The sequence below is a fragment of the Bolinopsis microptera genome, chromosome 9, assembly GCF_026151205.1.
Source record: "Bolinopsis microptera isolate Bmic1 chromosome 9, MBARI_Bmic_1.0, whole genome shotgun sequence".
In the NCBI taxonomy this organism is placed as follows: Eukaryota; Metazoa; Ctenophora; class Tentaculata; order Lobata; family Bolinopsidae; genus Bolinopsis; species Bolinopsis microptera.
Window position 1 is genome coordinate 11,109,270 of NC_087080.1, and position 27,843 is coordinate 11,137,112.

Consider the following 27,843-nt stretch of genomic DNA (forward strand, 5'->3'; position numbering starts at 1 on the left):
CTACATTGTACATTGGCATATGTTTATTGGTTTTTATAAAACAAGGTACGATGAATGTTGCTTTGTTTAAAGTGGGCAATAGAGACGAGTTGACGTCTCCTAATCCTAAACTTTCGATTAGGTTCTTCAGTTGAGTTAGTGTTTCTGATGAGGTGGGGCAATAAACATACAATATAATTTATTTACCTTATCGGACCTTATTTGGACGGACATTACTTGAACGCTGGAGGCCCTAGCGTTCATCTTAATGTCCGTTCAAATAAAGTCCGTTCAATTAATGTCCGTCCAAGTTAAAGTCCGTTGAAATTTTTTCAAAAATTTTTCCATTTCGAACTTTTTGTCCAGAATATGACAACTATGACAACTTTATTGTGCCGTAAGTTAACGACGGAATGGTTCTCCTTGGTCTGCCGGAGGCACAGAAAACTCTACTAGTATATGATGCTTTTAAGGGTCACTTGGCGGAAAAAGTCAACGAAATTATGGCACTCAACAACATAGTTCATGAGCTAGTCCCCGCCAACATGACAAACTTGTTCCAGCCTATAGATATTACGGTAAATCGTGTTGCCAAGGACATTGTCCGACGTTGTTATAGTTCATATTACTGAGGGGAGGTAATGAAACAGTGCTAGGAAAGCTCCACATGATGTTAAAGTTAACCTAAAGTTGTCTAAGATAAAACCACTTCACGCCGAATGGCTTGTAAAAGTTAACACTGAAATGCAGGACCGGGGTAGTTTGATAAAAAAGGTTTCCATAAAGCTAGAAATCACTGATGATTGTTTAAGCATGGACTGTTTCATGCACGAAAACTCATTTGATGAAGATGATATGTGATATTAGACACTGAACATGTACACATGTTTTAACATTTTTACTGTTTAATGACTGCTTTTCTTACTTACTGTATAAAAAATGGATTTAAAAATCATTTGCTGAAATTAAAAAAACGTCAAAAAATTGAAAAAAATTCGGATTTTTGATGGTTTTGAATGCCTTCGAGCGTTCATATTAATGTCCGTTCATAATTATGTCCGTTCATGTAATGTCCGTTCAAATAAGGTCCGATAAGGTAGTCTGTTTGATCATCATTAACTTTAAGCTATTAAGGGCAGATGGACTCCGAAGGTTCAGAAAAGGTAAGCATATGATGACTCCACGTGATTTTAATCACGTGTTGTAGTCACGTGTTGTAGTCATATGTCACGTGTAAAAAGAGTTGGTCCCAACTTTCTTCATCAACATAAAAAATTAGCTATGTCTCGGTCAGCCTTGCTGTGCTCTACCATGCTGAGGTTCCCATAAGACTAAATCACTGACCGTTAGCTAGCAGGGTTGTTGGTACATAAACATATATGTTTGATGGTTTATACCAACATTTATGGTTAAGATAAAATTACCTAAGATGAAGTTAACTGGAACTGCTATTGTTTATTTAGGGGTCCTTGCAAGAACCAATTAACTTATCCTTATCTGTTTAATACTTTTGGAGTCAAGGGTCCGGGCTAAGTGTCCGGTCGAGCACCGGCGAGGTCAAAAGGAAATCGCAGCACGTGCGGAATCACGATTTTTCCCATTCTCCGCGACAAATCGCGATTTTCTCAAATCCTCGCGACAAATCGCTATTTTTTCAGTTCTCCGTGACAAATTGCGCATTTTTCTTTAAATCTGAGGGCAAAATTTTCGCATTCTCCTTTCAATCCGAGGGTCAAATATCACGTTCTTTATGATTATATGGAACCAATTACATCCAGGCCACAGCCTTCAGAATGTAGGTACGGACTTGAGAAGACCGAACAAATATTTTCGGCTCATAATAATCAGGGTAGCAGTATGAAACATGAACAAAAGTAGTTTCTAGAAAAATTTTGAAACAGATTTCGGTCCCAGTCATTCTCGATGAACAAGGAAAGTGCCTCAATATATAAGTTACTCTCCTTGTCCATCCTGCATAAAATTTGTTCTATATAAACAATAAACATAACTCTTATAATAATTCTTACATAATAATTATAATAATTTTGTATTATCACTAGAAGCCTCACAGACTTACTATGTATACACAAACCAACTAGCAAGTCATTATCTTACGAACCAGTTAATTCAGGAGTGTATGCTTTATACTCGGACGATGAGCCATCGGTCCCCACAAAAGATAATTTTCGGCTAATAATGAACAGGGTAGCCTGCATCGTGCATCGTGGAAAAAAGTGGTTTTCAGAAAAACTTAGAAAAAATTTTGACTTAGAAAATTTTCGGTCCGAGTTGTTCTTGATCTTGAGAAGTACCTACTACGTCTATAACGGGAGCTCCCGCTTCCGAGCTCGTGTTGCAAAGGGGAGGCCTGCCTTCCGAGATCACATTACCGGGGGGGAAACCTCAAGTCCAGAATTGTGTATCGAGGGGTAGTTAGGTGCGGACTAAGAAAAAACCGAAAATATATTTTCGGCCACCTCCCTGGGCTAGCCCCCGGCTATAATCGCAACCTTGGCAGTATTAAATTAGAGGAAAACTGAACCTCATTACGAACAGTAGCTCTAGTATTTATCTTTATCACGTTTTATTATTAATATTATGATCCAGTTTTGTACAGACAGCAAACTCCTGTCTTGCAAAAAAAATCCAGTGATATATGCTTGCATGCGAATCAGGGTACAGTTGTGCTTCTGATTGTGACGAAATATGAAGGTCATGTATTCAGGGTAGCTACGTAATTAGCTCATTACTGCAATCACGTGACTCAGCTCTAGACGCCAGACGGTGATTAGTACTGTACTAGACAGTGCCTGCTTGCGAACAACCCTATTAAGCACCGCTGGTTGTAAGTCACGTGACACAATGATACTCAGACCTGCACGACAAAAAGGGAATTCGCACAAACGCGCTCAATCAGGGGTCTGGCATATGCCAATTAAATATCATTTCTGATAATTACTCGTCTAGTGTCGTGACTCGTGTCTACTCTTGTTACATTTTGTCTGCTACGTACTGCTTGTTTAAACAATGTCTAGTAGTAAATCTAAAACATCGTCCGTCTGGTTGTTCCACTCAGAAGAAAATGGGACCCCTTATGCAAGCTGCAAGAAGTGCTCAATGAAGATTAACCATAGAAAGGAAGGAAACAGGAAAACTTGTGGAAAGCTCATGAAGAGTATTACCCTTTAGCGGCCGCTGTGGCCAGGAAATATCTTTCTGCTCCTAAGGGATCTATCGCTAGCGAGAGAGAGTTCAAAATTGCTAAACGTGTCACACAGGGTAGATACAATTTGAAACCAGGAAATGTACAGAAACTTCTATTTCTTAAGTATAATCTGAGAATGTTGAATTACAGCGTATAAATCATATGTTTCTATAATTTATACTACTTAAAGAGTTCTATCGTAATTAAAAACTGCCGTATACTTCTATCATGATTATGCTGTACATTCTCATTTCTCAGATTATACTTTATTTTATGACGTGCTATATTTTAATTTGTTTCAATGTAAATTTCTACTATACTAATACTATTACGATTGGGCGACAACTGTCCAGTATGAGTAATCGACTGGGATTCCCGGTACCGGGATTGGCAATTTTGAGCTATCCCGGTCCCGGTCAAATACTGATTTATGATCCCGGTCCCGGTCCCGGTTAATTCAGGATTCTTGGTCCTGGTCCCGGTCCCGGTCCCGGTCAATCACTCAAATTTGCCGGAATTTTGACCAGGATCTTTTACATAATTTCATTCACTGTGAATTTCATCTTTAAACATCCTCTGAGCCAAATAAAACAATGTTTAAAATTGCTATAAATAAGTTTGAGTAATAAATTATGATCATGAATCAACCAGTAATCGTCCGGGATTCCCGGTACCGGGAATCCCGGTACCGAGATTGGCAATTTTGAGCTATCCCGGTCCCGGTCCCGGTCAAGTCACATTTTTCATCCCGGTCCCGGTCAAATGCTGATTTATGATCCCGGTCCCGGTTAATTCAGGATTCTTGGTCCCGGTCAGGCCTAAAATCATGTCCCGGTTGATTACTGCATCTGTCCGACAGCGACATCTGTCCGACAGCCGAATTAGGGATTTCGGACAGATGTCGCTGTCGGACATGAGTCGTTTTTGGCGACATGATCTGTCCGAATTTCGGATCATATTGTAATTTCGGTTCACATTCGTATTTCACAAGCTCACGGGTAATCTCTTGACGTTGCTCCCATTGTTCTAATGCTGATGTGACCCATTGAGATCTGATCCATCGATACGTGATTGACTATTTGAGGACAGGATCGTGCTAGCCGTACACAGGACACAGCCTACATGAGTAAGACAGCGGTATGGAGATTTATATAAAATTTATACAACATTTAAACTATTGTCCAATTTATCGACATGAAAATAAACTATGGTAGTAAACTATTTGTTCCTCACTCTGGAGTGGGTCCGAGCATAAAACTCGCGCCACTGACACCCGGGAACGGTAATGCACGGATACAGTTAACGCCGTGTAGCAAGAGCTTCAGAGGATCCTGCCCAGAACACTCTCCATTTTAACTAGAAACATGTTGATGTCACAGTTTCTAGCCTACTTCTGCTGTAAGAAAAGAAGAAATCACATACACCTAACTCCGTTCTTTACGGAAAGATTCCATCGGGGACAGATATTATAAAGACACGAAGACTTCGTTTTGCAGGACATGTCTACTACGTGGTTATTGAGTTATTGACTATTTAGCTTGTATAATGTACACGCGCCAAGTTAACCAAGATGATATTACCCTAGAGTGCACCATGTTCCATGTGTGCAGTACATTATTCTTCGTAAGACTGTGGAGTGTGCACGTGTTAATTTTTATGACACGTGCACACTCCACATTGAGACGTGGTTACTGTCCGCTGTGTACAACTCAACCCTAGTGAGGTACGTTGAAGAACTCGTCATCTTAGGAGAATTAGGGCGCGTGACTTGAATCTGAAGCTTGAATCTGAAGCTTGAAGCTGAGGCTTGAAGCTGAAGCTTGAAGCTGAGGCTTAAATCCGAGGCTTGAGGTCTGAGGCTTGACTCTGAGTCTTAAATATGAAGCTAGCTTAATATAAGTGTGGCTCAGACACACATACTATTAAACTAAAAATTATGCTAGCATTAGTACTGGGTCTTAACTTTACAAACTGAGAAATAGATTCGAAAAATATGTTAAATGTTGGCCATTTTACCATAATAAAAATTTGTTGATTATCGCGATAATTCTCGAAAATTGTCGCGATAATCGATGATGATTTTTGGGAAATTATCGTCGATAATATCGGTTGGCAACCCTAATCTTGATAGCTTTGAGCAACTAAAGTTCGTGGCTTTCAAGTGTCACCATACTATAACTACATTAGTGAATTTTATAAATTCATAAGGTAAAACCTACAGGAGGACAAGACAATTAGGGTTAAGTTTGACTCAATTTCCCGAGCTTACCAGGTTCTACCATGTGTCAGGAGCCGTTGGGATGCTCAATGTTAATAGTCCACCCCGGGTTTGACCTGGTGACATTTGAATCCACCGTTGTAGTATTGGTTGTTATCTATCATACGTTCAATAATCACTGTTCTAACAGTGACCTGTTACTCTGGTCGGCACCCCTGCTGCATATTCTGCATGAGATCAAATGTCTAGAAACTGAGAGGGTGCACGTGAACGCTAACAGGGTCAGCACATGACCCATGAAGCAAATTCTTAGTTGCCTGTTTAAATTCCTTCCTCATTTATCGTTTTAGTTGAAAATTCCATTTTTAATCAATCTTCAGCCAGAACTTTAAACCAGGGGGAAGCAATCCATAATAGGCATCCGTACGGCATATTTCAACTTATGTTAAGGTTCGCTGAGACCTATTGACGGGGCATGTTTTACATTTTCTTATTGTCCTACTGGTTTGTTGACCAGCCTCATAGAGCTAGCTCTGTGAGGCTGGTCACCATACCAACAATTTATTACATATTTTTTACACGCTAGCCTAACCAGCTGATGGTCATATTGATATTTATAATGAACCTGGTTACTACATTAAAACCTCAATTTAACGTGGAATTTGGACGTGTCACAGTTCTAATTTGAGTGAGCCACCCTGTCAGGCTGTCAATAGCTGTCTAGGAGCTAGTCGGCTCGTTAATGTAAAAACCGCCGGATATGACCAGTGCCGGGGTTTCTCATAATAATTATAGTTCCATACCTCTGTAGCTATTCCCACGATAGAAATCCTATTTTGATAGGCGCGTGTACATTATACAAGCTAAATAGTCAATAACTCAATAACCACGTAACATACCGTCTACAGGACCAACCTGCTCAACAACTTCTTTTTGGCAACCATCCTTTGGCCAGCGTTATCGAGGACGACCACATAAGACCTTCCCGGACGTTTTACTTGAAGACACTGGAATGGAACCTGACCAGCAGCGTTTGCTCATGTGTGATAGATATATATGGAGAGAAGCGTTGACACGAAACTCGTTCCAGATTTCATCTGGATCGATCTAGGCAGGCAGGCAGGCAGTAAACTATGGCTCAGATCATATCTCAAATCGGAAATGTTACGTATACAAATTAGCAAGTAAAACTAAAAGTTCAGATCATGTCTCTAATTGGAAATATGTCGTATTGAAATCAGATCACAATTTCGGACAGATGTCGTTTTTTTCTGGTACCCTGAGTCGGACAGATGTCGCTGTCGGACAGGAGTCGTGTTACCTACTATTACAATTGTGAAATTATCATACTATTAAGAAATTTTAATGAACTTGCTGCATGCCTATCATAATTATGACTTTAATTTGGTTGAAAATTAAACTTAGCTAAAAATTAATCGAAAATATAGGTCGGGCATGAAAACTGTTAGTTAGACACTAGGAGGGTGATATTTAAAACATATAAGTGATACGAAAGAGTTAGACACTATTTTATTGTGTAATTCCACATGATAATGACAAAAGTATAAAAATAAGAATATAAATTTAAATTTTCCGGCAAGATCCGGCAAAATCCGGCAAGATCCGGCTGCCTTATATTTCACTCTGTAACCATCGGTTCCGGTCCGGCAAAATCCGGCAAGATCCGGTCCGGCAGCCAAAACCCCCATCCGGTCGGTTCCTACTCCTTACCCTTAGGTCTCTAGCTTTGTTATCAAAACACGTGATTCCATCACGTGATGTTATCTCATTGTAAACAGGGTTTATTTTGTTTGATTACGTGTAATATGGTAAAATATTAACACAAGTTAACTTATAATATTATGTGTATGAGTACAGATTCGAAGTGGAACATCGAGTTCCGTTCTGGCGAGCTGGGGGGAACCTTCGAGATCGTCTGGAAGGGCTGATCTAAAAGCAAGCTCTGCTTAGTATTTATAGCTAATCTAACTTAAACTAGCCTAACGAGCTAGTTAACGAATATATGACATGTAACTTTTCTCTGCAAGTACACTATCTTTCGCCGCGATTTTAGCCACAATTTCGCCTAGTTAAATTTAAACCGTGCTCGTACTATCATCCTGCATTATAAGGAGTAAGAAACTTTAACTTTCAGTGATAACCTTACGTCCTTAGAACCAATTGTAACGGCTACCTTGAGTAGTTTACACTCTACATTGTACATTGGCATATGTTTATTGGTTTTTATAAAACAAGGTACGATGAATGTTGCTTTGTTTAAAGTGGGCAATAGAGACGAGTTGACGTCTCCTAATCCTAAACTTTCGATTAGGTTCTTCAGTTGAGTTAGTGTTTCTGATGAGGTGGGGCAATAAACATACAATATAATTTATTTAGTCTGTTTGATCATCATCATAGAATTGTTGTAAGGAGTACTCCGGCGGTGAAGGGATTAAACCGTGCTCGTTTCACGGCGGTGAAGGGATTAAACCGTGCTCGTTTCACGGTGGTGAAGGGATTAAACCGCGCTCGTTTCACGGTGGTGAAGGTATTAAACTGTGCTCGTTTCACGGCGGTGAAGGGATTAAACCGTGCTCGTTTCACTGTGGTGAAGGGATTAAACCGCGCTCGTTTCCCAGCGGTGAAGGGATTAAACCGTGCTCGTTTCACGGCGGTGAAGCTGGATTAAACCGTGCTCGTTTCACGGCGGTGAAGGGATTAAACCGCGCTCGTTTCCCGGCGGTGAAGGGATTAAACCGTGCTCGATTCCCGGCGGTGAAGGGATTAAACCGTGCTCGTTTCACGGCGGTGAAGGGATTAAACCGTGCTCGTTTCACGGCGGTGAAGGGATTAAACCTTGCTCGTTTCCCAGCGGTGAAGGTATTAATGTTATGTAGGTGTAAGGAACCTCGAAATTCTCTCTAATTCCGATATTCCTTTTAAAAGATAGTTAAATGATTTAGATTTATAGTTAACACATTTCCATTGAAGATAGTAATGAACAATTCCAGTCATTTTGAGCTTGAATAATTTTATGTTTAAGATAGGTATCGTTAAGTTTAGAAGATCATTAAAATAAGATGTGTATTTAAATTAGAGAAGAGATTACGTTTGATTAACAAAATGAAGCGTTTTGTGTTTAACTAATAGACAATTCGACACGGTTGATGACATTCCATGGAGGTGTACAATCAGAACACCACAGAAGATCACCTGATAGCAGACTGGCCTATCGCAGTTTCAGACGAAGATCTATGAATTGTGAGAATGGATGATTAGCAGAGCATAGCAGAGTTTAAACCGTGATGAGCAATAACGATCTTGATGAACAATTACTGATTTTGATGAACCAGACTGATAGACTCTGGGAAAGTCGGAGGGAGTTAAGAGGGAGAGAGATCGGAGATCCGATGTCTTTCTCGGGTCAGTGCAGTCTTATAAGTTTGTTTCAGAGCAGTGCTTATAACAGAGTCCAGTATGCCGGTTCCATCCGGATGCTTTAATCTTTCCAGTCATAAGTATTCCAGTTGCTCTGAACCGACACATCGTGTAGTTTACCGGGCAAGTCTTCCATTCCATAATCTAAAGAACCGTGACTAAGTTTCCGGGTAGAAGTAAGCTAACGACGATAAGATTCCCGATCTCCCTCTCACTTGAAGGACCATTATACGGATTGAAGCTGTTCTTGAGGTCAATAGACCCGAATCTTCCTACTCAGAACGTGCTGCCTTTGCCGATACCTGCTAGATTAATCGATTCTCCGTCGTCAACCGAGACCATTCGTGACAGTCAAACTGTTGACGGTGAGACTCAGTCAAAGACGCGTGATATTCTAGCCCTCCTACACTATTTCTTAGAGAGAGACATATCAAAAGGTGATTGCACCAACATAGACTTAGAGTTCCTTTAAATAGGTTATGAGAAGAATTTCTACCGTTTCAATTAATTAGTATAGTATCAAAAGGTTACTTCCATTGTTATATAACCATTTTTCAATTTAAGAAGGTTTTCTCTCATTAATTATACTACCATTAGTCGTTCTATATTTTGTTCTATATTGTCGTTTCAATTTGTGTTAACCCACCAAAATTGAAAGTCTGAATTATAATCACTAAATTAAATAAGAAGTAACATGAAACTCTGAATTCTAGCAAAACTATAATTTCCCTAAAACAAAAGTTTTAAGACGCTCAATCGTGGGTTCAGAACCTTCCGAGACGGACTCTCTTGATATAACCGGGGCCTCCCATGTATAGTTCTAGCCAAGTCAAAAGGAGCTCTAAATAAATAATTTCTTGGAGGAAATAAAGTACTACATATCATGGACATGGGAGAGGTGATTATTACCCGGTGCTAGCAACTAATACCTGTCTAATTTGGTACCGTGGTTAATAACAGTAGGCATGAAGTATGTCGGAAGTTAAGTTGCTTCCCGGTAATGCCGTTAGCTGTAAATTCGATTTGTTACTACATGTGAATTAGATTTGTGATAAGCATTTGAAAGTTGCAAAAAAAGGTTTGATAAGAGAAATTGGCATAAAAAGATATTCATTTATTGGAATTTATAAGTAACCAGTTTTGAAAACCGGTATTTGCATTAATAACCTGTTTGCTTGTAACTTGCTTTGACGCCTCACACACTGGAACTCCTCTTCCACCGAACAAGAAGGACTATATATATACATATCACCGGAGACTCGCGGGCGGAACAAAATATTGCACGCGCACGCGCGTGCAATATTTCATATGTCCCCGAGGGCGCTAGCCCGAGGAGGACATATTTTCGTATAGCACGGAGGGCCCATCGGGCCCGAGTGCTATACGATTTTTCCGCCCGCGGGTCGAGGTGATGTGGATTATATCCACCAGCGGGCGTTTTACAGTTAATATATAATCTTATAAACCCCTCCGGGATAGAATAAGATTATGATAATCCCGGCTCCCGCTAAATAGATTCTGATAATCCCGCCTCCCGCTGTTAGTTTTTTCCCGCTGAATAAATAACCCCGGCACAACTTCTATAATCCCGCCCCGCTCATTTGGCTCAACAAGATTTGTTTTGTTTTGATATTCCATGAGAATTTCAACTGCGCACTGTCACGTGTTTTGATGACGTGTATCACGTGACTAACTACTACGACGCGCATTGGTAAAAAATGTCACGTGACCTATGGCTTAACGTAAGAACTATAAATACACTTGATCTACGTATCGGTCTAATTGCAGGCGCTGGCAAAACTCCAGCACACTGCTTACATTACTTAAACTCTTACATTAATAGGACCAGTTCCAGAACTTGTCTCGACGGTTACATTTGATTTTGTCCGGTTAATTTTGTCGTGTTTGATATAAGCCATGTATAAGTATTATAGTCGTCTACTTTGATGAACTTCATGACACGATATCATTATTAGCTCCACCTTTTATCGCTTGCCAGGCTTAACTCGACGCCCCTTTATATCGATATTCATATTCATTCAACGTACTTCTGACTGAGGAATAATGTTTAGATATAACGCCAATTTCAAATGTCATAGTACCTTATATAGTTGTATTTATTTCAATTTGGTAGTCCCCAATTCCATTTTATATTTTCCATACTGATCTCATATGGCTAGAATTAAGAGTAAAATGTCAAATTTGTTGGTCCTAGCACTAACCCGGAGGGGTTTATAACACATAACACCGGCACGCTTAAGTTATATTAAAATAAATCCTCGTGCTAAAGCACGTCGGGGTTATTTTCATAATAATCCCTCGTGCTTCGCACTGATCGAAATTATTATAAATTTTTCCCGCGCGTCGCGGGGAAAAATTGAAATATAATCCCTGCGCATGCCGGGGTTATGTGTGTTATAAATAAACAATGGAGCTTGTATAAAAGTCAACTCTAGAAAAGGTCGCCACTAATTGTTGTAACCATGGTAACACGTCACGTGTTCAATGTAAGCCAATCATAAAGGGCTGTGTATAGGGGCTGGAGATAAGAGATCCATACTGACACTGCATTCCTAGGCCGTGAGAATAATGAATGTAATGTCAGTGACGATGAATATCAATAATTGGGGGATTATAACAGTGCTGATGTGTATTATATGTAGTAATCCGTATGTAGTACTAGTGTGTTATAATAACTTTGATATAAATCAAAGTATCATGTCATCTGCTCACGAGCTGCATGAGCAGCCCTACCGGACACCAAAATAAAATATATATATCTCCGTGCTATGAAAATATTTTAGAGAACTCCGGGCTATATTGCTACTGGTCAAATTAAATGTCACTTGTTAGCGGGCTATATCATGAGCGGGCTGTAGAGATATCGGGCCCTTTGACAGCGGGCTGGTGAGAGCCCGCTATGCGAAAAAGCGCACGCTGGTGAATATATAAAGAGGAGCACACAAGATTCTCATGGCCTTTCTGCCTTCACCTGTTTCCTATCCCTGGCCCGGGGTTTTGCCCTGCTGTGTCCGCTCTCTCTCCACACGTTGCTCATTTCCATTATAGGTTCGTAATTTAGATTAAGTTCTTGATCATGTTATTGTCATTACTTGCATTCGTATCAAAAGGTTGACGTTAAGATTAGTTCTAATAGTTCAATAAATTCCTAGGTGATATTACGGTGATACACATCCCACGTACCTGCTCTGCTTGTCTTTACCTAAGTTTCACCCGTAGTATTGCATCGTAAGTTATTTTAGCCTTACGGGTAAACCGCCCCTAAAACGTCACCTGTTTTTGGGCCCAGATTGCTTAGTTAGGGCTAAATTTACAGGGGTCTGAAGTGTCTAGGAATAATATTTAAACCTTTTTCTAGCCTGCCAGGAAGATTTGGAAATTTGAAAATAAAATCAGGTACAATTTTTTTGACGTTGAAATGGAGTCACTTTTAAAACACCACCCCTACTAAAATGTCAACTCTATATGTGTGATAATTACAAAATGTACAGGAGGCCTGATTTATCTTTTGTCACTAGTATTATTTGTTTTGTCTTATTAAAACATTAAGCTACTTGAACACATTCACTCACTAAAGGAAGTACCTCAAAACGGTAATCACCCCCTAAAATGTCACGTGCACCACCCCTAAAACGTCAGCTAAAACAGGTTGTGTAGCACTCAGAATGTTGCTCAATTATTAATTTTAACCACTTCTGGGACAAATATAACCTATTTCTGAGAGGTGTCGACCAGAATTTCTCTCTCTGTTGAAAAAAAATGGTGGAATTTAGTCAATTTACTTTTTGCGACATTTTGGGGACTTTTTTTGAATACCCAGAATTTACGGCAAAACGGTAACTCAGTCAACAAAATTTACACCTGTAGTTAGATTATCTAGTTATAAACTAACAATTGGCACAAAAGAAATGGATTCAATGTGATTTTAACCTTGTGCAAATTGCATGTTTTAATTGCATTTTTTGGGATTTTTAACATCATCCTACATTTTGGCAATTTTAGTGACCTGTAGTTAACTAAGCCAACCCAGTAATCGATCTGACCTTCTCTATAGACTAGATTTGACTGCTTTTAGCAAAATTGAATGTCAAAAACTACGGTTTTTGGTAATTACTAGTTTATGGTAAACCTATGATATGCCCCCTAAAATGTCATTTTTTTCTCCCCTAAAATGTCAAATTTGTATTTTGTTCGCATGGTGTGCGATAATAGCTCTTGTTTTGGCACTTGTTAATTAATAACATCAACTATTAACGAAATGTATGCATTGCATCTTAGGAAAAGCCTGAGTAATTTGATCACGTTAAAATGACATTTTAGGGGGGATAATTAGACATTTTAGGGGATGTTTATTGCAATTAATAAAATAAAACTAATTCCTTGAGCTGCCAAAGCTTTCCAATATTACCATTAGATGCTAAATATGATGTTTAATAGGCTGGTACCTCCATTTTATGGTGCTTGTAGTCTCAAAGCCAGAATCTGATAAAATGACATTTTAGGGGGCGGCCAGGTGACATTTTAGGGGAGGGTAGTAATATTGAGTAATGTATAACTTTCCATATCTCCAGTCATATGTACAAAGTTGCTAAAATATGTAAATATCACTATCCTAGACCAAAATCGAGTTAATATTAATGAATTCCAGAGTTATAAAATTGTGCGCTTTTTTTCAAAAGTAAAAAATTCGTACAAAGTGAAAAAAATGCCCTTATGGCATCATTTAGATTCAATTTCAGGATGTGGCAGGGTCTGAATGATATTTTTTTATGTTTAGGAGTTACAAATGATTAGGTAAGATACTTTCTAAGAAGATGGGATCCAATCAATCAAGAGTGGCGTTTTAGGGGTGGGTGACATTTTAGGGGCGGTTTACCCGTATTTGTTAAGTTCCTAGAGAAGTTGTACTTTCCTTTATTAAATTTAGCCTAATTACCTTACTCGGGAATATTATAGCGGGTTAATTTATGACTGGGAAAATTAATAACCGGGAAAATATGGCGGACTTTCCCAAAACCCGCCAAATTATCCCGGTCATGTATTTACCGGTGGCCGACCTTTCAAGGTCAACAAATTTTCAACCGAAGTTTCTGTTTTTGTTACTACTTCAATTTACAGTTACTGATATTACTCAGAAATAGAAAAAAAGACACGTCTAGTATTTAAAGGAAAATAAATCTATAGCAATAATAAGTCAAATCTTCATTAAAGCGTATTCTCATTCTCATTATCGCTAATGTCCCCTCCATTATCATTATTGATATCCTCCTGCTGCTGACCGTCAAATTCGAAGTTGTATTGTTGTCTTAACAAGACTTTCATTTTGTCCGCTAATGGGGCTACTGCTCTGAAGGTCAGCCGGAGTTTAATTTCCTGCCCACCGCTTGGTATTGGGGAACGTCTTGGCTTTGCATCTTCAACTGCTCCAGTAATCAATCCACCGTGGACCATGAAATAGTGGCACAGTTTACTCACTTCATGGGCAAGAAAAGTGAGAATCACGGTCCACCCTGAAATCTGATTTCTATAACCAAATTGTGATTTTTATAACGAAATTATGGTAGCAACCGCCAATAAAGTTACAGCCCTCCATCCACTGCTTCAAAAGTCTTCTCTAGCATATATGAGACTTCAGGTAAAATATGATGATCACCACCCCCTTGGAACCCCATAATCTGAGTCGGCGGGTTTTTTTATGACTGGTAAAATTTTTGACCGGGAAAAATATGGCGGAATCTTCCAAAACCCACCACTTTATCCCGGTTATAATAATCCCGAGTAAGGTAGTTAATAATTGTTCTAGATAGTCGGTCCTTTTATTTATAATTTGTCTCTTTTCAGACCGTTCCTAACCGTTGTAAGACTAAGTCTACGAGTATGATATGAGAGAATGAAGCCTAATTACGGTCAGTCACTATAGAGTTATTGCAATTGTATTGTTAAGTGTTGATAGTTATTAGTATTACATATTATTGTTTTATTCGTGCGGCCGTGTCCTAACATTCTTAATTAAGTTCATCGTTATAATTAATACGGTCTGGAACATTGTATTGATCTACGTTTACTTCAGAGAGAGACAACTGGCACTGCAACCTCGTGAAACATCATCCAATCGACGAACCATCCTTACTAAGTGCTTTCCACCTCACAACATCCGCTGCCACCGTACTTGGGGTAAACGGACTTTTGCTAATGATAGTTGATTCAATGTTGTTGTCGTATTTAATACAATTATTTTACAATCTTATCTACTTGTTTCAATTGGTTATCTTCCAGATATAAATTCACCTAAAAGTTCGAAGTCCATTATTTCCTGTTATAAATCTACCCTTGTACACACGAGAGTTTGGGTTTGAACTGTGCCCTGAGTGAGTCTCAAACCGGGAGGTATTCCATAATATCGGAACCTGAATTTCCATACTCTAGTTAAAAGGAGCCCATTATACGTAGTTAAAGTAATACCATCACAATTTAATGAAATATAATAAATAAATAATCTCTAGAAGTCATGGAAAATTGGAGCATTAAATTAAAATAGGCCGTTAAGTAAGTTGTCGTGCTGAAATCCGAGTACGCCTCTTAACAATTAAACCGTGTTCATTTCTCGGCGGTGAAGGGATTAAACCGTGCTCGTTTCACGGCGGTGAAGGGATTAAACCGTGCTCGTTTCACGGCGGTGAAGTGATTAAACTGTGCTCGTTCCCCGGCGGTGAAGGGATTAAATTTAAACCGTGCTCGTACTATCATCCACGCATCCTGCATTATATTTTATATAAGGAGTAAGAAACTTTAACTTTTAGTGATAACCTTACGTCCTTAGAACCAATTGACGTCTCCTAATCATCATTGGCTGACGGTTATATTTTTTATACATCTCACGGCTTAACCACCTTCGATTCTTTCGCTATTATTATATACCTTATCGGACAAAATTTTCGCGGACAAGTTTTTCGCACGGACCAAATTTTTCGCACGGACCAAATTATTCACGGAACATTTTTGGTGATATTTTTAAAAGTGAGGAAAAAATAAAATGTAATAAATCGTAACAAAATGCTGTAGGATAAATCCGAGGGAAATCATATCTGATTAAAAGATCGCAGAAATCGGCCTTCTGCTAGATAGTGCGCCATCGACAGTGAGCCGCGCGTGCTGACTGTAGGATGGTTTTTTTTTATTTAGCGCTAATTTCGGCCAGCACAATTTTCTTCAAACAAATAGATATTGAGTATGCTTCCCGACCTCTGATTGCAACAAAAATTGGTAAGCTTACTTGTAATAAACCTTGGAAATTCCAAGAATTTCCAGTCATTCTGTGCTTGAATGATTTTGTGTTTAAGATATTTCTCCTTAAGTTTAGCAGATCATTTATATAAGAAGTGTATCTAAATTAAAGAATAGGCTTACGTTTAATTAACAAACGAAGCTTTTTGTGTTTAACCAAGGGACAATTCGACACGCTAATTGATGACATTCCATGGAGGTGTCCAATCAGAGCGCCACAGAAGAACACCTGATAGCAGACCGGCCTATCAGTATCACAGTTTCAGACGATGGTCTATGGATCGTACGGATGGATAATGAGCGGCAGAGTTTAACGATAATGAGCAGCAGACTCAGTGAGATTCAGAGATGATATATGAGGATGACGATCGGAGAACAAAGGAGTCTTAGACCAGCACAGTCGATAGGGTTGTTCCAGTACGCAGGGGCCAGTAGGCCGGTTTCGACCGGCTAAGCCATGTTTTAATATGCTTGCTAGACGTAGTAATCCAGTAAGTTCTTTTTCTTAATTAGATTTGAGCGTTTAATTTAGCTGTCTTGCTTCTAATTTAAGAGTTCAGACGTGAATTGATAATAATGTTGTTTTCAAGTTTCTATTCAAGTTTCCTATGTGGCTATAGTAATACGTCATTTCTATCTAGGTTCAACCAGCCACGAATACATTTTGCAGTTTTGTTGATAAGATTCCTCCTAAACTAGATGACAATTCCAAAGACCATCATGCGTGTTGGGTTCGTTCTAGAGGTAAATTCCTTTTCTATTAGTCTCAGCATGTTAGATCTAAGAATAATAAAAAAGGTAGTTGAACATCGTAGTTCCTTATTCTCAATTAATATCCATTGTACAAAATTACGTTGTCGTTTTCCGGGTCACATATCCACGAGGATTCCTGCTAATACCGTATTGTTACTTGCTATTGTCAATACCAGCTTGATCGGGCCAAGAATATTTGATTCTACTTCGTCAGCCGAGGTAATTAGTTCAGTTACGACGTCTGCATAAAGTAGTAGATATATTCCATTTTAATTGATTAATTGTTGTGTTATAGAGTAAGACTTGACAATTCCTTTTATATTAATATTTACATGTGCAAGTTTAAAGTAGTTTCCAGTTGGCTATGTTATAAATTGTTTTAACACCAGACTTCCTCCACAATTCGTGACGGCCAAATTGTTAAAGATCGAGACGCCGTGATACTCCATTCCAGTTCCACCTACACCATTGCTTAGAAATAAACTTTGAAAGGTGATTGCACCATCATAGATTTGTACACCAAGATATTTCCCTTAAATAGGTTATGAGAAGATGTTCTCCCGTGTTAATTAATTAGTATAGTACAAAAAGCTTACTTCCATTGTTATATAATCATTTTTTAATAAGAAGGTTTTTTGTTCATTAATTACACTACTATTATAGTAGATCTATATTCTTGCTTACATTGTTGTATCAATTTGTGTTAACCCACCAAAATTGAAAGTCTGAATTATAATTACTAACCGCACTAAATTAAATAAGAAGTAACATGAAACTCTGAATTCTAGCAAAACTATAATTTCCCTAAAACAAAAGTTTTAAGACGCTCAATCGTGGGTTCAGAAGCATATCCAACCATCAGACATTATGTTACAGCTAAAAGCAGCGTATTTTGTTGTAGGTTTACAACCTACCAGGACGACCTACCAGGACGCGCGCCGAGTTGGACTTCCAATATATGGAACAGATATTTTACGAGTATCACCCGTTAACGTATTTTGCCCCATTTTGATCACTATATCAACTCCGATATCCATATCCACCAAATTTTTCGGACAGTTATTGTGAAAGCCCTATTGGAAGGTCGTCGCCAATTTTCAGAATGATCTCATTCAAGGAACCGAAGATATATCCGAATAATACGACAAAAATCAACGAATTTGGTCAAATTACGCGATTTTTACAGCTAATTTTGCTCCAAAAGCCGCGCACTATCAAATATGGCACCTAGGCGAAACTCACTGATCTTTCCAAAAAAGTATAACAAATTTGGTATTGTGAAAATTCTCACAGTCTCTAGAAAACAATGGTACAAAAATTTTAAAAATCCGAGCAAGTTTATTTTTATCGTGCACCCCCTACTTCTAAACAGCCGTGAGCACTTGCCCCGGACTAATATTTCGAAAAGAAAGCGGCGCGCGCCACTTCGAAAAAATTTAGTAGGGGGTGCACGATAAAAATAAACTTGCTCGGATTTTAAAAATTTTTGTACCACTGTTTTCTAGAGACTGTGAGAATTTTCACAATATCAAATTTGTCATACCTTGAAAAGAAAAATCAGTGAGTTTCGCCTAGGTGCCATATTTGATGGTGCGCGGCTTTTGGAGCAAAAGCAGCTGTAAAAGTCGCGTGATTTGACCAAATTCGTCCAAATTTTACCATTTTTGTCGTATTATTCGGATTTATCTTCAGTTCCTTAAATGAGATCATTCTGGAAATTGGCGACAACCTTCCAATAGGGCTTTCACAACTGTCCCAAAAATTTGGTGGATATCGGAGTTGATATAGTGATCAAAATGGGGCAAAATACGCTGCTTTTAGCTGTAACATAATGTCTGATGGTTGGATATGCTTTAAATTTTTCGGACACTTTCCTTGTAAGTCTATGAGTAAGCTTACCAATTTTTGTTGCTATTGGAGGTCGGAAAGGATACTCAATATCTATTTGTTTAAAGAAAATTGTGCTGGCCGAAATTAGCGCTAAAAAACCATCCTACAGTCGGCACGCGCGGCTCACTGTCGATGGCGCACTACCTAAATTTAGACGAGTATCATCCGTCAAAAATTTCACGTGACTCGCTGACTTTGGTTTTTATGGTTTTGCAGCCGTACATTCACATAGCCATGTTTATACGCGTACTGCGTGACGCGCTTGTTTCGGCGGTCGAGCGGCGCGCGCTACTGCAAGCGAAAGGGCTCTGGTTAGAGCAAAGCTGTATAAAACGGTTGTACAAAACCCAAATCCTAACCCTAACACTAACCCCGAAGCTATTCATAACCCTTACCACAACCCTAACCCTAACCCGAGCTCTAAACAATCGAATTCGTGTTTTACTAGCCTGTCACGTGACCAAAACGGTTTTTTGCCCATAACTCTCCGATCCAGCTGGAAGCATTTTACCTTACGTCATGGAGGGTGATTCGGAATCAGCGTCCAAAAATGTACACCGATTAACTGATTAAGATCAATTTCACAACCACAGCACACAGGGCCTTTTCACAAGAATTTTCTTAAAATTTGGGCGAGCGATTTAGTAGGAGCGCAAATAGTTATGTTATTGTAACAATAACATGAACAATGTAGTTCTTTCATAATAAAGAGCTAGGCTGCTAGGAACCAGGAGCAGAGTTTTGTGTGATTTTAATTTTGATTACCACTGTTTAAAACGGGCCATCGGGGGTTGATAACGGTGTTATATGAATACTAAGTAAGTGATTTATGTCATCGATCATATTTTCAGAAAACCTTACCGCCTGCCGGGCTCGCTAGAGGTTGTAGCGCGATGCTGTTACTGTGCCGCGCCGCGCACTCAATGAGGCTTCTCACAGCTAGATCGGCGAAATGCGCTACTGTGCCGCGCCGAGCTGCCATGAATTGACATCGTCAATTAAGCTAGAGGTGATCATTTTTCAACAGCACGTTTGTTATCGCGCGTCACGTCAAGTTTGCTTATCGCACGGTGCACGCTTGATTGAGGTTGGTAGTCATGACGACCACATTAATTTACAAAATTAAAAAGCTGCGATCTTTTATTTAGCCTAAAATGCAAAATCAAACTTTTTTGTTTAATTCATGATTCAGAATCTAAGTTGTCCCAAATTTTGTTTCTGTGGAGCTTGTAGCGCGATGCGTTACTGTGCCGCGCCGCGCACTCAATGAGGCTTCTCACAGCGACATCGGCTGGCTAGATCGGCGAGATGCGCTACTGTGCCGCGCCGAGCTGCCATGAATTGACATCGTCAATTAACTAGTGTGGAGCTAACTTTAAATTTACGAGACGGAAATCTTGTTAAAAACCGCGGAAGGTTCTATTTATTTTACTTTTGGAGATAGACCCTAGCCGGTAGGATTTGCTGGGTATATGCATAACTAAACTACAATCTAGTCTGGAAGGGTAATAATAATAATATATAGCATTATATAAGCATTTTTAATCAAACTGTTATTTTATGATATGTGTTAATTATGTGTGATATTTGTTTAACTAAACGGGTAATACCAGTAAAATATTTATTTGAATCAAAAAACCAAAACATCAACTCCGCGGCGCGCGCGCGTTCATAGTTTATAAACATACAACGTTTGATTAAACGTTACGGACTCAAATTTGCATTTGGTTATGTTAATTACTTTTTATCTAAATCTTTCAAACAATATATAATTTACAAAATTAATGAATGATTTCTAAACAAACTCAGACTTAAAAGGGAAAAAAATATAGCCCAAGTATCCAGTAGCTTCAAATATGAAATAAACGTAAAAATTAAAATCAAATTTAATAATTTGAACATGAAGTTTATCAAATTACTATAAAAGTTTTTAATGTACTTTAACATGTTGATTGACGATGTCAACCCTTCCGATCCAGATCGTTGCTCTGCGAAGCAAAGCAACGGTCTTGTCATGCGGAGCAAGAATGCTAGTTTGCGCGGCGCGTCGAAGCGGCGAAGTCCTCCAATTAAACATGCTGCTTTCTTTAGATGAAAGGTTATTTCGCAAAAACTTCATTGAGTAAAAATTGGTATGTAAATTGGATAATAGCTTTGAATTGCTTTTACTGGGCGGCGATCAGCCTGCACTGTCATTCCGCCGAATCTCTATCCTATGATTATGAACATAAATATAATAATAGCCTGGGTCCCCAGGTAACTTTGCTTAAATTGTAAATACTGATTACAAAATTTCAAAATCCTTCAATACGTCTTTTAATTGAAATCTTAACAATTAAATTATTTTTAATATAATATCAAACTTGGCCCGAATTGACGGTTTCTTAATTTGTTCACGACTGATGATCGACGAAGGTATGCTTGACGTGAAATAGGTCTTTTCCATTTTATACCGGGATCTGTATTCTTCACAGAGATTTACTTTGTAACTTTGCTACCGTTCACTGTTATGTACAGTTCGTCTCTGTGATACGAAATTGTTATGGTTGATTGATCACATCACACATGTACCAAGTAATTTACGTATTAAAATTTTAAAAGAGTTAGAAAGGAAAATGCTGTTTCAAAATGTACTCAAGCTTGTAGACTCAACGAGATCCTGAAGCATCAAACTTCACTGTTAGTCGTATTCCTGGAGCTGTCTGTTACAGTGACACTTTGACTGTCGCTACCAATTCCAGGGGTCAAGCTACTTATCAATGTCCATACATAGTTGCCAAATCTTCTGTTGGTCATTGTATACAGGACTGGATTGCAGAAGGAGTTTACCATGATGCAGCTGAGTGCTGTTTGCTCTACAGCGACGGGTAGGTCTGGATCCGCACCTTTCCACATCAAATAGATCAAGTAGGTGATCCAGCTAACAATGAAAACACCGGACAGGGCACACTGTTATAAGAGCCTGTGCACTGTTCCTCTCTGTGGGTGCCTTGTACTTCTTTGGGGATTTAAAAGATGTTAAGAAGAGCAGAATTTTTATGATAGAGATAAGAGGGATGATAATGATGATACCTGTCTGTACAGTGCAGTGTACCCTCATATGAAGTGATGCGGCCTTGTTGATGTAGATAGTTGAGAGTCATTATGCAGATTTCTGTGAAAAGACTGAATCAGATTTGTAAGCAAAGCAAGTGATGGTGGTTGAGGAAGCTATGACCCAGATCACTGCAAGTCCAATCTTACCAGTGCGACGAGAAACTCTGCCCAGAGGATGTCGGAGGCGAAATCAGTAGGCGGTTATAACTAAAAGTAAAATACAATATAAGTAAGTAAGACAAAAGTAAAATATAATTTTTATTTTCCACAGAAGAATCAATACATATTGAATTATAAATATCCGATAATTTCATTAAAAATTATTAAAAGTTGCTTTGTAAAATCAAAAACGAAAACGAAAAGCCGCACGCTGAACGCGCGCGGCATCCTATCGTCAGCTGCCTAACTTGTAGCCGCTAACATCAAAGCCGCCGCGCGCGCCAAGTGCTGTATATATAATTAAGAATTGCACAATTAAACTTTGTCAAAGATATTTATATACAATTCCTAAATTAAATCAATGATCATGTAGATATGAGTATTAAACACTACTAGTAAAACAAAGTATTTTAGTAAAACAAAGTATTTTTAGTAAAACAAAGTATTTTATTTATTAGCAGTGCTATCAATTCATATGATATAATTATAAGAATATAATAGTATGTCACACCTATTTAACTGTTACGTTCGAGTAGTCGTGCCATGGCTAAATTTAACTAGGACCAGTGGTGTCGATTAACATTTTAAAAGGTGATTCTAAGTGACACAAATGGAAAATTTTAAGAAAAGACGGATCAAAACACAGATCCAAGGACAAGGAGACCCCACTGCAGGACCATACATGCTATTGGCTTGTGCATGGCCCAAAAGGTTCCAGTTGTCCAGGAAACTGTACGTAGCTGGTCAACTAGTTTTGAATTCAGACTAGGCTTGATGAGTTCTGGGGTTTCTAGAGTAAGATTTGATGGTGCCAGGTTTGTTCAGGCGGACATGGAAATTATGCGAGGAATATATAGGTATATAAAAATCATATCAATATAAAAATAGATCCAAAGATTCACACGGCAGTCAGGGAACTTCCAGACAGGATGCTTTTGAAACAGGTATAATTAGCGCTTTTGTAATTAGTTGTATGCAAGGGATGGGATGCTGATTGACTAAGCTGGTTCAATGCCCCAGCTATTTAGGGGGAGCCACTCAATTTCACGCCCAGGTGTTGTCAATTGCTGGGTTTCAAGTAAGAGCTTTTTGATACGGCTCTTGATAATTGAGATGGGGGAAGAAAGCAGTGGCGTAACGAAAGGCCCTGCTGACCGCGCTGTGCAGGGGGGCGCCGTCTTAGGGGGGCGCCAAATCGTCGTTTGAATGTGGGACAATTTCGAAAACTTAACTAAAGTACTAGCAAAACTGCGCATTTTGCTCTAGATACACACTTTTTTAGAGATTTTACCGGCGTATTCTTTAAAATCATCTAATTTGTTCAATTTTAGGGAGGGGCACCAAAAGGGGAGGGGGCGCCAACAGGGGGGCGCTTTTTTCGGCAGGGGGGCGCCAACAGGCAACGTTACGCCACTGGAGGAAAGGTCGGAAAATTTTCTAGAGCCAGGGACCATGACATTGTTTTCATTAGGAGTGCATTTGTCGAATATTTTATCAACCAAACTGTTCCATATAGTCGTACCTTTGAAGACAAAATTGTGTTTAGAAATTTCAAGTTTGTGTCGGGGGACCTGCATAGTTTGGCTACATGCTCTGGAACTTGTTTGGAATAAACTTGTCAGAGAGATAGGTTGATGCAGTTTCAAGATTTTAAACAGTTCAGTGGATATATGTTGGGTGTACAGGTTGTGGATTGACATGATTTTCTCGGTATTGAATATTGGCTTAGTGTTTTCCAAAGCAAAGCTCCTTTTTGCGATGTGTTCACTGTATGGTCTTGCACGTGCACATGTTTCATAATACTCTGGGGGGGGTGTAACCCAAAAAAACCCAACTCCTACCCAAGAAAAGGTAATACTGGGATTGGGTTTTTTTGGGTTTTTTTGGGTTTTTTAAACAAAATTTAAACAAAATTCTAGCCATTTCATTAATTGTATTGAATGTGAATTATTTCCCACTGAGTCTTACCTACGTGTTGTTCTCATGTCTTAACTTAATAGATAGTTTACATAGTATATAAGTGTGTTTATATTGATAGTATGTTATCACGATAGCAAACAGGATGTCTCGTTCATCGAGATATAATCCATATATATGAATGCACAAAGTGGAAATGTGCCAAACGTGGCAAATGTGTTCTCCTGTCATGAAAGGAGGCTATGACGAAGGTCAAGGGCAAGTCAAAGCACATGACTTAAATTACTTGACTTAAGGCGGCTTCAGAGTCCGAGTCTCGATGATGTGTCTCCAAAGCTTTCTGTCCGCCATAAGCTCCTTAATCTCCCCAGTGTTCTTAATCCAGAGTCAGTTATTAGGTTATCGACGAAGGTGAGCGGTGGTCTACCCCTCCCTAGGTTCCCAAAGGAGAAGTTGGTGTGCTGCCAGGTCATCATGTCGCTGGATGTGCCCAGCCAACCTCATTCTTCTGGCCTGTATCTTCGAAATAACTCTTGGGAGTGATCCAAAGACCTCCTTGTTGGTGCGATGTCCTCTCCAGTCCACGTTTAGGGCCATCCGAAGCATTCTACTGTAACATCTGTCTATTCTTTTCTTCAAAGATTCTGTTATTGTCCACGTTTTCGTTCCATACAGGAAGATTGATTCAACCGTAACTTGAACAGACGGATCTTTAAATCTCGGCGCAAATTGGACCTCCATATAGCCTACATTTTGTGGTGGCAGCCCATGCCTAAAGTCGTGCTCCGTTGTACTAAAATCCTCAACTTCTTCTAAGGCATGTCCGTCCTTAGAAATTATTGTGTGTGGCTCCTCTCCTACTAAATTAACTGTAAGATGCTTGGTTTTAGACAACAAAGATTTCATGCCTCCTCATCAGATGAGGCTTCTGTAGGACTGTAGCATGTGATGACAGTGAGCCTGGGCTTTCCATTAAGAGACATGGTGAGGATCCTTGCGCTGTAAGATTTTATAATTTTATAAGACTTATAGCCTCATATGCGCTGCTGTCCTCGTCAAGATGATTCCTACTCTCCCATTAGAAGCGCCAGCTGCGTTTCTCCACGCAGATGATATCACTGGATGAATCCCTTTGTTCATCTTTTCTATTCTGGTATTCTCAGCAATCAGCATGCACTACCCGATGTTCGATTCTTGCAGGCCAAGGATGTGCAGCTTGCTTCGAGAAAATAGTTCTGCAAGTTCGATGCGTTTGTGCTGTTCTCTGGCTGTTCTTATGTTAAATGTGCTAACCTTAGCAGTCCTTTTACATGATACAATACAATTGATGTTCATATTTTTTTGATGTTTTCTTGTTTGACTTTCTGTTGAAATAGGTTGTCGTGATGTGGAGACCGAGTCATCAGCTTCTGTAATAGCAGCGTAATTACCCCGGCAACCACTTCCACTAGAAAAATAAGAGGCTTTAACCCTTAAGCTGTTGATAAACTTCATCTTGACTTTTCAGTTGGCTCACAATCCTGTGCAGTCCCCTGCACATTGGCAGTGGATTGTGTTCTTAACTCTTGCGCCACTAAAAGGTTAAGGGCATCCGCTTGAACAATAGCCATCTTTAACTCTCACCATAATATCTTGGGTATCTTGAGCATGTAATTGCACGAACATAATATGCTATACAAGACAAATGTGACACTTCCTTTTTCTACCCAACAGCATCAGTTGTAATCCTTACCCAATCGTCACCTGCTCCAGTGTGGGACTTTCCGATTTTATTCCAAAGCATAAGGAGGTTAGAGTGAGAACAGAGCTACACTTTAGCGGGGACTAACCCTTCCCCTGACTACCTCGTTAGCCGGTACCCCGGGCATAGGGAGCCGTATCCTGACCACCAGAGTGTGGTCCAGTCTAGCTGGGTCAATGGTCATAGTAGACTAGGTTGAACAGGGTAACAGCCAACACCTCTTTAGCTACTGTGCAATCCACAGTAAAGATTTACGAGTCTCAAAGCCTCTTGTAGACCAAGAGTTAAGGAGTCAATAGATCAAATTATTGAACTACCGGGGCTCAATGTCTCCCGTCGATCGTCCTGCCTTTAGCCTGGACCCCCTGTCCAGTATCCAGTCTTCAGCACGCGGAGGTAGTGGCTTTCATCATGCTCTCCGATGAGTGTCTGGAAGAGGGCACCAGCAGGATACCCCTTTTCAAAGTTCTGGGAGCCTCACATCAGACCAGGGCTTCCACCCAGCTTCTATCCAGCGGTGACGCCTTGGGCCACCTAAGCTTCACACAACCATTGAAAGACCACCTGTCTACTTGTAAAGTGGAGGATATTGACTCATCAGAGGAATGGGCGAAAATAGTAACTGTGTATTGTGATGCTCTGCATCATGATACGGCTGTTGAGGTTTGCCTCAATGGAGGGCGAGATCGAATGCCATCCCAGTCAAGATTTTAGCGACTACAGGGCCATAAACAAGCGAAGATATCACTCAATATCACATGCGATCATGCAGCTGATGGTAACTGCAAGATTCTTTCAGTTGGAGATAGAGCATGGTTTCTCGTTAAGCGGATGATCAGGAAAACGGAAACAGAGATCGTGAAGGTGAGAAGAAACGCTTTATTCCTCTCGTACCGGTTGCGGTCAGGGTTGGGGTCATCAGTGAGTTGCGTCCCTACTAACTCAATTTGCCATGGCCATCGAAGTGAGCATTACATATGGCTGATATCATATCTGGATGGCCAACTTCTTCTGAGCACATCAGTGAATAAAATACTGCTTTTGGGTGATATTTAAGCGATTATATCTATTGTGATGTTGTAGTGATGAACCACAACAGTGATGTTGTACTAATAATTGTTTTGCTAGGTGCCTACATGATTTTATTTCCTTCAATTTCAAATGAAAAATTTGTAAAAAACCCAAAAAAACCCAACTCCTACCCTGAAAAAGGTAATACTGGGATTGGGTTTTTTTGGGTTTTTTTGGGTTACACCCCCCCCTACTCTGCCCGGTCAAAGCTTGGTTTGCTTCCAAATAGAAGGCGTACACATCTTTTTTGGATGGAGAACAGTTTAGATAGTCTATACGGTGTGACACCACCCCAGCTACTGATACAGTAGCTCATATGAGACTTGAATAAGGAGTCATACAGCTTATGGTACTCTGTTTCTGGAATCTAACTAATAATCCCAGAATGTGTGTTTTCTGTCTGTCTGTCTGTCTGTCTGTCTGTTTGTAATTTCCGAGCGGCTTAATCAAGAAAACGGTAAGAGTTGCGGGACTGATTTTTTCGGTAAAGTGCCGACAAAACTCTGACGAAGTTAAATGATAAAGGTTTTTTAAATCGGTCGTTGGTAAGTGGTTTAATTGATGGTTTTGTACCACAAATGTTACATAAAATGGCTTGAGCTGCAGAACGGTAAGAGTTACGGGGCTCGCATATGTAGCTGCATAATTAGTGTAATTGAGTTACCCGGGTAAGATTCGCTGTCTATACTATAATCTCATTAGGGGAGGGGGCACTGTTTGGACTGCAGAGAGAGAGTTCATACTTTCATACGACAATGTTATGCGTGTTCACAAATATGATAGGCGGGTGTGGTGTTAAGGGTTAATTCCTATTGATTATTGTTTAAGATACTATTACTACTGTTTAAGATACCATTGGATACGTGAGGGCACTCCGAATAGAATTGCTCACCTAATGCGGGTTTTGACTCAACGGGTAAATGCTCCTACCCTTTTTAACTGCGGCAGTGAAATCCCGGCCGAAGGCCGGGTTACACTAGTAAACTTCATAATACGTTTAATTATAGCTATACTTGTAGTTAGTTTACTTTTTATGTTATCTAGTTGGGGTTCCCAGGATAGTTAATGGTC

The 27,843-nt window shown here is 39.5% G+C and overlaps 2 long non-coding RNA genes across 2 annotated transcripts; both read left to right on the plus strand.

Moving 5' to 3' along the window:
* The first annotated feature begins 11,824 nt into the window (after positions 1 to 11,824).
* Positions 11,825 to 15,087, plus strand: LOC134820617 (uncharacterized). The gene is made up of 4 exons (XR_010160907.1): positions 11,825 to 11,909; positions 12,014 to 12,089; positions 14,703 to 14,767; positions 14,932 to 15,087. It is a non-coding gene; the product is annotated as an uncharacterized LOC134820617 (long non-coding RNA).
* A 1,318-nt stretch (positions 15,088 to 16,405) lies between these two features.
* Positions 16,406 to 17,581, plus strand: LOC134821011 (uncharacterized). Its single transcript, XR_010160960.1, has 2 exons — positions 16,406 to 16,636; positions 16,787 to 17,581. It is a non-coding gene; the product is annotated as an uncharacterized LOC134821011 (long non-coding RNA).
* The last annotated feature ends 10,262 nt before the right edge of the window (positions 17,582 to 27,843 follow it).